We start from the raw sequence: 14,506 nt of genomic DNA, 5'->3' as shown, positions 1-14,506 counted from the left end.
CCCAGGCAAGTGTCGGGAAGTTTTATTTAAAAGGGCATGGCCGATTTCCTTCCCCATCCTCAAAAAAATCCGAACTTGCGCTCCGTCTCTAATGACCTCCACGTTTATGAGTCGTTAAATCCTGATCTTCCTTCCTTCCTTCCTTCTCTAGGGAAAACGATCACTGAGTGGTAGACTCAGTCCTATTGCATTCGTGGCAACTCTCTAGCTTCCAACACGCACGTGGCATATGTTGTCCGCACTGAGCAGGCTATGGCGGCTGCCTTCATCTCCTATTTGAATGTTGAATCTAGAGAGGGGAATACAGTAGAATGCTGAAGGATTCAAAACTGGACTTGAAGAAATTCATCTGAGATGTAATTCAAAATGAGGAAGTCACAAACGAGCAACAAATATTGTAAAGAATGCATAGATCATAGACAAAGCCTGTGAAAACTTAGAAGAAAATAGGCTGAAATCCTACAGTATCCTAAGTCAGAACACCTTATACGAAACAGCATGCGTTTTACATAACAGTACAAATGAAGGTACTCTGATGGGATCTCCACTAAGACCTACCGAAAGGTTCAGAGAGCTTCTGCAAACACCTGCAGAGATTCATAGTGTGGACATGGAATGGCCATTCAGTGATACAAAATTCAGAAATATATTAAAAATGAACGTAAAGATTTCTAAAGCATCAAAGTGATGTCCAGATGATCACCGAACTATCCTAGAATGGTCCTGGCCCAGAGTTTAGTTTTTCTTCCTCCCTTGCTCTCCTTCACGCTGCTGAAACTCTCATCATGTCTTCTTGTCGTCGGTCGGCTGATTTTGCAATGGCACCCAGCGAAGTTCGACACTGAGTAACTACCCTTCATAATCTTTGTTACAGGACGCGAGACATCGAAAAGTCTCTGTATCTGCCTTTATCACGGGAATTCCGTTCGTATTCTCACGTTGCCTCCCATAACGACGCCGGATAGGATTTGTGGTACGTTCTTTAACAGTTCATGTGCCGGATTTTCTTGAAGACACCGATGACAACTTGTCCAGGTATTCCTCTGTACTCCCACTTTGAAGTATGTAGGTCAGCAATAGGTCTGTTTCTTCGTAGCTCTTTAAGTCCCCTTGGACCCACCCACCTCTCCAGTCGACTCAAGTGGATGTGTGGAATTCCTCAGTTGATATCCATTCACCAAATGGGACACCTGTTTGTTAGAACAGCAAGACACTTGGAATCTGTATCTGCCTGTCTTCTGTGGCATTCTGGAAAGGATGAGGATATCTAAGCGTGGCTTAACTGAACCCGTTTATCCAGAGTGTCACGTTGTGAAGTATTGGAAGCTGGAAGGGTGCTTACACAGACATGACGTACGCCACAATATACTGATTGACAAGAGACACCGTTACACACTGTTTATTTCCTGGTTACAAGACTCGCTGGCAGACAACGAGATACTTGTAAACATAGCAACATCTTCAAAACCTTGATGCGATCTTTTACTTGTTGGATCAAGAATGACTTCATTACACTCCACTGATGTTCTATCAACGTATCCAAGACGTTGAAAATGGTTAAGTAGTATGGTGGGGCAATCAGTAAGAGACTTTACTCACATTACGAAAAATTCGTAATGAAATCCATTTCCTGCCAGCAAAATTTAGATTTTTTACTGCTTCTGTAACTCAGTGACAACCCCAGAATGATTCCACTGAAACTTAGAGAATCGACTTTGTCATCTTTGTGCAACAAATTCTTTGCAATTAGCATCATGATAATGAAAATCGTGTAAAGTATTTCGAATATTAAAAAGACATCAGTTATTGAACGTTGAGGGTTGTCTATCGATAAAATACTGTGCACATCCAATGGTTGAAATGTTGGTTGACAAGGCTCCCTTCTACAGTGGTATGACTTTCCGTTCAAGATAAAATGTATTCTGTACACTCGATGACATTTGGGTAAGTACTATTGTGTAGGAATGTACTACCATAACAGGCCACATAAAGTCCACTCTTGAGAATAATGGCGCTTCAAGAGATAACTTATAGTTTTCGTCGGTATTTCTCGGTGATCCTCTTACACTCACACCTACCTACTGAGCTATGAGTCATCGCATTTGTTCAGTTTTAATCGAGAAACTGCCAAGCAGATACTACAAAAAGTACGTTCAATTTTTCATCCCAAAGCACTAAATACTTCGACAGTGTGGTGTCATGCGACATTTACTTCGCTGTGTGATGTTTAACACGAAATAGACACCTTACCCGACATTCAGTATTCCGCTGTGATACTTCATACGTTAATCGAGAGTGGTCACCCAACACTTTGCTCACCGATTATGAGCACTGTAAATCATTTATTTTCATTCTTTTCTAACCAATTAAAGAATGTACTGTGTATTTCTGGAATGAAACAACCCCCAGGCTATGGCTAGGCCTTGCCTCCGCAATATCCTTTCCTCCAGGAGTGCTAGTTTTATAAGTTTCGCAGGAGAGCTTCTGTTAAGTTTGGAAGGTAGGAGACGAGGAACTGGCGGAAATAAAGCTGTGGGGACGGGACGTGAGTAGTGTTTGGGTACCTCAGCTGGTAGAGCACGTGCCCGCGAAAGGCAAAGGTTCCGAGGTCGAGTCTCGGTCCGGCACACAGTTTTCATCTGCCAGGAAGTTTCGAAAGTACTGTGTGTTTAACAAAATATTTTGAGTTATGAATCACTTTCAGGCGGTCATCGTATCGATTTCTGTTACCTCAGATGCATGTAAAAGTAAGATATATGATGAATTTAAGTTTGTTCCTCGGTAGTTGGTAATTATCACAAAATGCCGGTTTCATTAAGGTTTATAGGTCGTGTGCTATAAGTAATCAAATACATCACTGCCTACTACGTAAACTCGTTACCTCTCGAGTGTTGCCATGCCTTACATCTTCTGTTTCAGTCACTTCTCAGTGCTAATTCTAAGTAATATTCTTATTTCCCTTTGTACATCAGTTTCAACGCTGAAACATTATATAAATATTGGAGTCTCACTCTTTCGTTGAACAGGTATAATGTACGACTGCGAATTTCTTTTATTATGTTACGCTCTTAAGTATTATTTTCACGTTTATTTTTCAATTTAAGTAATTTAATGTCATGTAAACCCCAGTGATACTTTTACTAGTTGGTGAACATATTGAAGTGCCACGCGGTTGTGGGAGAACGAGTGAAAAATAGCCAATTAAGCTGTCGAACTTTGTACGCGCATGTGACACTTCGCAGGAACGCATAATTAGCAGCCAAGTGTGCCACGTATTTGGTGGTGGTGGTTAATGTTTAACGTCCCGTCGACAACTAGGTCATTAGAGACGGAGCGCAAGCTCGGGTTAGGGAAGGATTGGGAAGGAAATCGGCCCTGACCTTTCAAAGGAACCATCCCGGCATTTGCCTGAAACGATTTAGGGAAATCACGGAAAACCTAAATCAGGATAGCCGGAGACGGGATTGAACCGTCGTCCTCCCGAATGCGAGTCCAGTGTGCTAACCACCGCGCCACCTCGCTCGGTGCCACGTATTGACGAACACCTAAATTACGCTACTGGCCATTAAAATTGCGACACCACGAAGATGACGTGCTACATACGCGAAATTTAATCAACAGGAAGATGATGCTGTGGTACGCAAATGATTAGCTCTATAGAGCATTCACAGAAGGTTGGCGCCCGTGGTGACACCTACAACGTGCTGATATGAAGAATGTTTCCAACCGATTTCCCATACACAACCAGCAGTTGACCGCCGTTGCCTGGTGAAACGTCGTTGCTGTGATGCCTTGTGTAAGGAGGAGAAATTCTAACCGTCACGTTTCCTACATTGGTAAAGGTCGGATTGTAGCCTATCACGATTGTGATTTATCGTATCGTGACATTGCTACTCGCGTTGGTCCAGATCTAATGGCTGTTAGCAGAATATGGAATTTGTAGGTTCAAGAGGGTAATACGGAACGCCGTGCTGGATCCCAACGGCGTCGTATCACTAACAGTCCAGGTGACAGGCATCTTATTCGCATGGCTCTAAAGGATCGTGCAGCCACATCTCGATCCCTGAATCAACAGATGGGGACGTTTGAAAGACAACAACCATTTCCACGAACACTTCAGCGATGTTTGCAGCAGCACGGACTACAAAGCTCGGAGACAGTTGCTGCGGTTACCCTTGACACTGCATCACAGGCAGGAGCGCCTGCGATGATGTACTCAACGACGAACCTGGGTGCACGAATGGCAAAACGTCATTTTTTCGGAAGAATCCAGGTTCTGTTTAGAGCATCATGATGGTCGCATCCGGGCTGGGCGACATCGCGGTGGACGCACATTGGAAGCATGTATTCGTCATCGCCATCCTGGCGTATCACCCGGCGTGATGGTATGGGGTGCCGTTGGTTACACGTCTCGGTCACCTCTTGTTTACATTGACGGCACTTTGAGCAGTGGACGCTACATTTCGGATGTGTTACGACCGGTGGCTCTACCCTAGATTCGATCCCTGCGTTACTCTACATTTCAGCAGAATAATGCACGACCGCATGTTGCAGGTCCTGTAAGGGCATTTCTGGATACAGAAAATGTTCGACTGCTGCCCTGGAGAGCAAATTCTCCAGATCTCTCACCAACTGAAAATGTCTGCTCAATGGTGGCGGAGCAACTGGCTCGTCACTATACGCCAGTCACTACTCTTGATGAACTGTGGTATCGTGTTGAAGCTGCATGGGCAGCTCTACCTTTACACGCCATCCAAGTTCTGTTTGACTCAATGCCCAGGCGTATGAAGGCCGTTATTACGGCCAGAGGTGGTTGTTCTGTGTAATGATTTCTCAGGATCTATGCACCTGTGGTATAGGGGTAGCATCTTTGATTCATAATCAAAACGTCTTCAGTCCCAGGTTCAATATCCACCACTGCCTAAATTTTGATAAATAATCAGCATTTGCGGCCGAAGACCTCCGGCATAAGAAGTCAGCCTCATTCTGCCAACGGCCTTGTCAAAGAGGGTGGAGGAGCGGATAGAGGTTCACTCTCTTTTCCTAGGGGTGGGAAATTAACCCTGAAGGCGGAAGAATCAGCAATGATCAACGACATGAGGATGCAGAAGGCAATGGAAACCACTACATTAAAGACACGTAACGTGTATCCACAGGACATGTGGCCTGTAGTTGAAGATGTGTCATGATGATCTCTCCATTGGCAAAAGATTCCGCTATAGTCCCCCATTCGGATCTCTGGGAGGGGACTGCCAAGGAGGAGGTTACCATGAGAAAAAGATTGAATAATCAACGAAAGGATAATGTTCTACGAGTCGGGGCGTGGAATGTCAGAAGATTGAACGTGGTAGGGAAACTAGGAAAACTGAAAAGGGAAATGCAAATGCTTAATGTAGATGTAGTAGGGGTCAGTGAAGTGAAGTGGAAGGAAGACAAGGATTTCTGGTCAGATGAGTGTGGGCTTCGTTATGAATTCTGAAGGTAGGGCAGAGGGTCTGTTACTGTGAACAGTTCAGTGACCGGGTTGTTCTAATCAGAATCGACAGCAGACCAACACCGACAACGATAGATCAGGTATACATGCCGACGTCACAAGCTGAAGATGAACAGGTAGAGAAAGTGCATGAGGATATTGAAAGGGTAATGCAGTATGTAAAGTGGGACGAATATCTAATAGTCATTGGCGACCAGAATGCAGTTGTAGGGGAAGGAGTAGAAGAAAAGGTTACAGGAGAATATGGGCTTGGGACAAGGAATGAAAGAGGAGAAAGACTAATTGAGTTCTGTGACAAGTTTCAGCTAGTAATAGCGAATACCCTGATCAAGAATCAGAAGAGGTGGAGGTATACTTGGTAAAGGCCGGGAGATACGGGAAGATTTCAATTAGATTACATCATGGTCAGACAGAGATTCAGAGATCAGATACTGGATTGTAAGGCGTACCCAAGAGCAGATATAGACCCAGATCACAATATAGTAGTGATGAAGAGTAGGCTGAAGTTCAAGACATTAGTCAGGAAGAATCAATACGCTAAGAAGTGGGATACGGAAGTTCTAAGGAATGACGAGATACGTTTGAAGTTCTCTAACGCTATAGATACAGCAATAAGGAATAGCGCAGTAGGCAACACACTTGAGGAGGACTGGACGTCTCTAAAAAGGGCCATCACAGAAGTTGGGAACGAAAACATAGGTACAAAGAAGGTAGCTGCGAAGAAACCAAGGGTAACAGAAGAAATACTTCAGTTGATTGATGAAAGGAGGAAGTACAGAAACATGTTCCGCCAAAATCAGGAATACAGAAATACAAGTAGCAGAGGAACGAAATAAACAGGAAGTTCAGGGAAGCTAAGACGAAATGGCTGCAGGAAAAACGTGAAGACATTGAAAAAGATATGATTGTCGGAAGGACAGACTCAGCATACAGGAAAGTCAAAACAACCTTTGGTGACATTAAAAGCAACGGTGGTAACATTAAGAGTGCAACGGGAATTCCACTGTTAAATGCAGAGGAGAGAGCAGATAGGTGGAAAGAATACATTGAAAGCCTCTATGAGGGCGAAGATTTACCTGATGTGATAGAAGAAGAAACAGGAGTCGATTTAGAAGAGATAGGGGATCCAGTATTAGAATCGGAATTTAAAAGAGCTTTGGAGGACTTACGGCCAAATAAGGCAGAAGGGATAGATAACATTCCATCAGAATTTCTAAAATCATTAGAGGAAGTGGCAACAAAACGACTATTCACGTTGGTGTGTAGAGTACATGAGTCTGGCGACATATCATCTGACTTTCGGAAAAGCATCATCCACACAATTCCAAAGACGGCAAGAGCTGACAAGTGTGAGAATTATCGCACAATCAGCTTAACAGCTCATGCATCGAAGCTAATAACAAGAATAATATACAGAAGAATGGAAAAGAAAATTGAGAATGCACTAGGTGACGATCAGTTGGGCTTTAGGAAAAGTAAAGGAAAGAGAGAGGCAATTCTGACGTTGCGGCTAATAATGGAAGCAAGGCTAAAGAAAAATCAAGGCACGTTCATAGGATTTGTCGACCTGGAAAAAGCGTTCGACAATATCAAATGGAGCAAGCTGTTCAAGATTCTGAAAAACGTTTGGGTAAGCTATAGGGAGTAACGGGTCATATAAAATATGTACAACAACCAAGATGGAATAATAATAAGAGTGGACGATCAAGAACGAAGTGATGGTATTAAGAAGGGAGTAAAACAAGGCTGTAGCCTTTCGCCCCTACTCTTCAATTTGTACATCGAGGAAGCAATGATGGAAATAAAAGAAAGGTTCAGGAGTGGAATTAAAATACAAGGTGAAAGGATATCAATGATACTATTCGCTGATGACATTGCTATCCTGAGTGAAAGTGAAGAAGAATTAAATGATCTGCTGAACGGAATGAACAGTCTAATGAGTACACAGTATGGATTGAGAGTAAATCGGAGAAAGACGAAGGTAATGAGTAGTAGTAGAAATGAGAACAGCGAGAAACTTAACATCAGGATTGATGGTCACGAAGTCAAGTTAAGTTAAGGAATTCTGCTACCTAGGCAGTAAAATAACCAATGACGGACGGAGCAAGGAGGACATCAAAAGCAGACTCGCTATGGCAAAAAAGGCATTTCTGACCAAGAGAAGTCTACTAATATCAAATACCGGCCTTAATTTGAGGAAGAAATTTCTGAGGATGTACGTCTGGAGTACAGCATTGTATGGTAGTGAAACATGGGCTGTGGGAAAACCGGAACAGAAGAGAATAGAAGCATTTTAGATGTGGTGCTATAGACGAATGTTGAAAATTAGGTGGACTGATAAGGTAAGGAATGAGGAGGTTCTACGCAGAATCGGAGAGGAAAGGAATATGTGGAAGACACTGATAAGGAGAAGGGACTGGATGATAGGACATCTGCTAAGACATGAGGGAATGACTTCCATGGTACTAGAGGGAGCTGTAGAGGGCAAAAACTGTAGAGGAAGACAGAGATTGGAATACATCAAGCAAATAATTGAGGACGAAAAAAAAAATGCACCCAAATTGCGTGAAAATGCAATCACATGTCTGTTGTAGTATACTATATTTGTCCAATGAATACCCTTTTATCATTTACATTTCTTCTTGGTTAGCAATTTTAATGGCCAGTAGTGTACGAATGCTGAAAGGGCCTAATATTTCCGTAAACATGTGAGGAGTAAATATTAGGGTAATTGAAATCCTGTGAACCTTGATAAATTCTACAGATCTTATTAGTAATTTGGACGCAAGGAAGCCGCAAATTGGGCTTTGCTGGACTGATTTTACTAGTATGACACGTGTTGCAGTATCTAATGTATTCTGTGATATCCATTTGCAAGGTTGTACGGCTTCCTGAACGTTAATATAGTAAATGTGGTTGAAAAAAATAGGTAGATAAATTTGTGGACGTGGCACCTGTGGCTAATCTGGTCGAAATGCATTTTAATATTACGGGACTGAAGATGATTCCATTCACTTTAAAAACTGTTAACCAGACACTAGGAACTTTATTATGTAGTAGAGATGTTATTGTTGTAAAACTGTTTTTGTAGTCATCAGACTTTTTAATTATTTGATGTGGCCCGTCACAACTTCCACTCCTGCGCGAACTACCTCTTCTCCTTGCGGGAGTTACGAACTGCACCTGCGTCCTCAGTATTATTTGTTGGACAAATTCCAATACTTGTCTTCCGCATACAATCTTTGTTTTCTATACCAGTCTCTGCGTCAAGACTGGAAGTTATTCTCCGGCGCCTTACCCCATGTCGTTTCATCCTTTCTTATAAGTGTTCATATGTTCGTCTCCCCGCCGAGCGTGCGAGCCAAATGCTGTAAAACGACGTTGCCGACCGGGCGACATTCAGTGAGAATCATGCAGGCATGTTTAGTCACGTCAAAATGACGAAACAGCTGTAATTTATCCATAACGGACATACTACCAGTTCGCCATCACCATCTTCCTACTAGCGAGATCTGATTGTATCCCACATTATTTATTTTATTTATTTATTTATTTATTTAACCTGGCAAGATTAGGGCCATCAGGCCCTCTCTTACATCTAACCAGGCATTCTACTTATTTTACAGTCATATGTTTTAGTAGGCATGTTAAACTACATCTAATACAAAAAGTGAGATAAACAATTAGAAAGGTACACCTCGAAGAATACATTATTGAAGAGAAAGATTTTAGATAGGAGTGCTGGCAGTAGGGAGTATGAGGGAGACTCATGGTGAAGGGAGGAGAAGAATAGAGAGACATGATGAAACATAATTAAGGAAAATATAAAGGGAAAGGAGACTGTGTGGCTAATAGAGATAGATGAAGAGGAAGGCATCTCTGGAGCAAGATAGGAGACGCTAGCTTTGCTATTTGACAGATGAGAGGATTGGCCTTGCACATTAATTTTGTGGAGAATTTTATGCGGATGATAGTAGAAAATGCTTCAACTTCTTCTTAAAAGCAACAGGAGATTGAATTTTCCTCAAGTTAAGGGGCAGTTTGTTCCAGAGGCGGACAGCGGCAACTGAGAAGGAGTTTGCAAAAGTTTTTGTTTTGTGAGTGGGCAAAGTTAGGATACCAGATAAGAGTGACCTCGTGTTTCGATTATGATGGCATGACAGGTTTTTAATCTCTGAAGCTAGGTCTGGGGTGCTTGGCGATGAGGAGTTGGTGAAGTAGACATAGAGTGTGGTAGTCACGCAGTTTTTCCGGCCGCAGACACCCTAGCTCGGAGTATGAAGCACTAACATGATCATATCGGCGAATGTTGCAGGTGTAACGCACACAGGCATTCATGGTTAGCTCTAGCCGTCTTTTGTTTTCACTACTCATGGCTTGTTGAATCACATCACAATAGTGGAGGTTCGGTAGAACGAGTGCTTGCACGAGCTGGCGTTTCAAGTCCTGTGGGAATATGTTCCGAAACTTTTTGAGAGCATAGAGACAAGCAGACGTCTTTCGGCACACTGCGACTGTATTCTCCGCCCAGTTGAGATGCTCGTCCAAAGTTACACCCAAGTTCTTCACTGTTTTCTGATATGGTATTGGAGTACCTTCGAGCAGAATAGGAGGTAGCCGTTCGCGGAAATCTGAACTTATTAATTTCTGATGGGCTATTAAGATTACTTGCGTCTTTTTTGCATTTAATTTAAGCCCCAGGTTTTTCGCCCAAGTCACTACTGAAGACAGATCATCATTCATCAGAGCGATTGCAGTGTTTACGTCTTCAGGTCTGACGCTTAGGTAGAGCTGGAGGTCGTCGGCATAGAAATGATGTTTACAGGAGGATAAACCGACGAAATATCGTTGACATATAAAGAAAACACAAGTGGTCCTAAGACTGATCCTTGTGGCACTCCCGAAGAAACATGTTTCCAGGAAGATTTTTCATTTGCGCAGACAACACATTGCTGTCTGTCTTTTAAGTAGCTTTCAAACCATCTCATTGCACTATCAGAGAAATTATGCTGTTGCATTTTTCTGAGTAATATGTCGAAGTAAACAATGTCAAAAGCTGTTGCCTTTCGATTGTCGATGGCATATTTCAGGTCGTCAGTTACTTTAATTAGAGCATAGAGAAGCAACATTACATTTCAAAATCGGCATAAAGCTCTCGCTCCGTAAAGGCTCTGAAAGCAGTTCACATTATTTCTACTGTAATATCAGTTTCACTAACTAGATCAAACAGGTGACTCTCCATAAATGAAATTCATAACAAATAAATTCATGTACCTATGTTCTCATTGTTAGTTGTGACATTTCCCTCCCACTACTGTTATCTGACATTGCGTTTTTCTTCCTTTGTCTCGCAATATGTGAGTATTATGTTTATTTTGAGGGATGTGCTCACGAATAAATATGTTTAGTGTAGTTTTCAGGCAATCGTAAGTGTGTTCAGGCTGTACTTAGTGAAATGTGCGCAAGACTTTGCGTTCGACATTTTGATTCTCGACCGTACGTTATTTTCCCATTGTTGCAATGTCTTCTTAAAGTGGCAACTTTAAATTCCACATCTTTGAGCTGAAAGGAATTTAGGTTCACATACTGGCTCCAGTTGTAAAGCAAGATTATAGAAATAGTGTAAGATCCTACAGTTCAAATAATCTTTCGAAAATTGTATGATTTCTTTGGCATATTTTACAAAGATAATCTTGTGATTTTAGTGTTCTCTATTTTTTTTTTACTTTTGTTCATTACTTACGATAGAGACTTAAAGAGTATATCGATACCTGAAAGTTTTTCGCAGATGTCAGGTGATTAAAGGTTTAAATTGTATTACGGTTTGAAGTTAAATTCGGTAGTTCACTTTCAGCCGTGCTGTGGCTCGTGTTCATACTGTTTCTAGCTTTCCGTGGTCTGTTAGAGGCTAGACGGTATCGTTAAGTTGGCATATTTGTGGTTGTTTGTCTTCTTATCGTGTTTACAAGGCGCCGCTCGGTTTCGCAATCTCTGGCTGTCTGCTAATGGCAGCAGTGGCGGTAATTGATATGTAGTAACTGTTGCCCTATCTTTGGGGCGACGCCATCGGTTTTCTGTGTCGTGTGAGTGGGCCAGTTCGGTTGGAGACTTAGGAGGAGCCTGGTCTGTGCAGTGCAAGAACACGCAGGTGCCTCTGGGTGCACGCATGGACTGCCGGATGGAAGGGCTGTGTTCACGAGGCTGTACGACCTCTTCGTAAACCGAATCGAGCGAGTATAAGATGAGTACATTTCAACCCAAGTAGAGAAACCTCCACCGCCGGCCATTTTGGCTGAGCGGTTCTAGGCACATCAGTCTGGAACCGCGCGACAACTACGGTCGCAGGCTCGAATCCTGCCTCGGGCATGGGTGTATGTGATGTCCTTAGGTTAGTTAGGTTTAAGTAGTTCTAATTACTAGGGGACTGATGACCTCAGATGTTAAGTCCTATAGTGCTCAGAGCCACCCAAATCTCCACCATTGTGATATCTGGCGATTCACGAGTGAATTGGGTTCGGTTTGCTATCCGTAGTGTCACCGAGGCGAAGAACCGCGAGTGGAGTGCTTGGAGAAGGCGGATCTGATTAGCTTTCCTCGGCTTTTTATTACTATTTACTGCTTTCAACTTGTTACAATTTGTTAAGTGCAACCAGGGATAATTTTTCTTGCCTGGTGGCCGCTAAGCCCTCAGTTACCAGCCCTGGCGATTAGTGTTTGTAACGGCAGTGTACGTTTCCTCGCCTTGCCGCTGCTGCCCGTTAAGGTGTGTAGTTTTGACAGCTTTGTTGATTGTAGGCCGATTGGTGATTCTTCTACACTGGTAGTAGTTATTCCTTTCTCGTTCCCGGCGCTCTAAACAAAGTATTCCGGGGACGCAGTGCACACCACCGGTTCCGGCTTTGGCGTATTGTTCCGTGGTTGCATTTGGTTTCTCGGACGTCAGGTAGCTTCAGCAAGATTATCATTAGTCATTAGTTATACAGACACTAGCCTGAGTTAGCATCTTGTGAAGTGAATGCAACTTTTGGCTGCCTATCTCATAGCTCATGAAAGTATTTGTTGCCGGACATTCTCAGAGGCCGATTCCTGGGGCACCGTCTACTTCCCCTTGGTTCTTGTAAGATATATGTGTTCTAAAAGAAGGTCTGAGGGCCAGTAGTTCAGTGTAACGCTCCTTCAGTCCACGCCTTCTGCGGGTATAATCGGCCTCACTAGCCTTTAAGTAACATAGGTACTTGTCCTAGTGATTTACTATTGTATTATATTTTACAACACCTTGTAATGCTTACATTAAAGGCTATATATGTCTGGTTAATAGTTCTTGTCGCCTTCTGGAATAAATGTAGCAGTCTATTGTTCAGTGGATGTTAAGTGGTGTGTTACAAAGTTTATCATCATCTCATATAACCCGTTTGGTGATTAGTTGGTTGTTTTTTAATTAACCTTTGCTACTGTATTTGCTGTTTTACAGCAGGTTTCTAAATGTTTTATATTATTGCCGTTCCTGGCGTGTAAGGCCTTCAGCCGTGATTGTCGTCACTTGCCTTAAAATTATAATTTGGTATTTGTATTTACGCAGTAAGTTTTTAAAACCTAATTTACTGCCATTCCTGGCGTCTGAGGCCTTCTGTTGTGTTTGCGGCGACTTGCCTTTAATATTTCAATACCTGTAATTTGTAAGTTGCAGCGAGTTATAAACAAATCTTAATTTATTGCGATTCCTAGCGTGTAAGGCCTTCTGCTCAGATCACAGTGGTTTGCTTTTAAAACATTATCTGCTGTATCTGTATTTAAAGGTGATTTAATAAATTGTAACTCACTGAAAACACTACTATTTACACAGTTGTTTATTCCTTCATTAATAATGTGTGGTATTTTTATTTGTTGTTGAATCTGGAGTTACTGGTTTATAATAAATAGTATGTACCTGTTAAAGGCAAACAATAGTAACTGATTACGGCTCCGTCCACAATCGTAACCGAATCCTGCCTTCTCATGACTACTAGGTTTCATACTTACGTACAGTGTTTCCGGAGACAGATGCGACTTGGATTAATGTTGGTCACGAAAGCTAAAAGTAACGTTATTTCATTACATAAAGCTATCAGTACGAAGATTTGAATTCTAACCTCATCACAGGCAGTTTCGTCACTATAGGAATGATGCCCTGATACACTAGTACGTTGTTCTATATCCTTATCGCTACCCTGATCCTGTATTTTATAGTCACCCAAGAGAAAGGATTGGCTTGTTAGGATAAAATCTACAGGTATCCTACACATACTAACATTTACAGGCGTTCAGATTCAGTGCTGCGTTAGAGAGTCTTACGCACAGCCCGCATCTCGTGGTCGTGCGGCAGCGTTCTCGCTTCCCACGCCAGGGTTTCCGGGTTCGTTTCCCGGCGGCGTCAGGGATTTTCTCAGCCTCGTGATGGCTGGGTGTTGTGGGATGTCCTTAGGTTAGTTAGGTTTAAGTAGTTCTAAGTTCTAGGGGACTGATGACCATAGATGTTAAGTCCCATAGTGCTCAGAGCCATCTTACGCACATTAGTTCATTATGAGAGAGACATCACCAGCACAAAAGCAGCTTATTTCCAGTCAGGACGAATTTAGAGGTCTAAGCAGACAGTCACAGAAAGAATAATTTTGTCATAGTCCCCTTGGGAGGTACGGATCATTTCTCACACATCCTAATATCACAGATGGACGGGACAGACGATTGCAGCCTTTTCTGTACCAGGTACTTTGTGGTTTTGTTCACTATATTGTGATTACTTCATTTTTTTCTTTTATTTTTGAGGCATCCGTCTTCCAGCCGGTTTGACGCGGCATGCGTCGAATTCTTCTAATGTGAAAACTTTTCCATCTCTGTGTAGCAATTCGAACCTACCTCCTCAAATATTTTCTGCATGTATTCCAATCGCTATCTTCCTCTACAGAATCCTCTAGTGCCATGGAAGTTAATCCAAAATATCTTAACAGATGCTCTACCATCCTGTCTCTTCTTACT

Source organism: Schistocerca gregaria, chromosome 3, assembly GCF_023897955.1.
Source record: "Schistocerca gregaria isolate iqSchGreg1 chromosome 3, iqSchGreg1.2, whole genome shotgun sequence".
Taxonomy (NCBI): domain Eukaryota; kingdom Metazoa; phylum Arthropoda; class Insecta; order Orthoptera; family Acrididae; genus Schistocerca; species Schistocerca gregaria.
Note: the sequence above shows the minus strand (reverse complement) of the source record.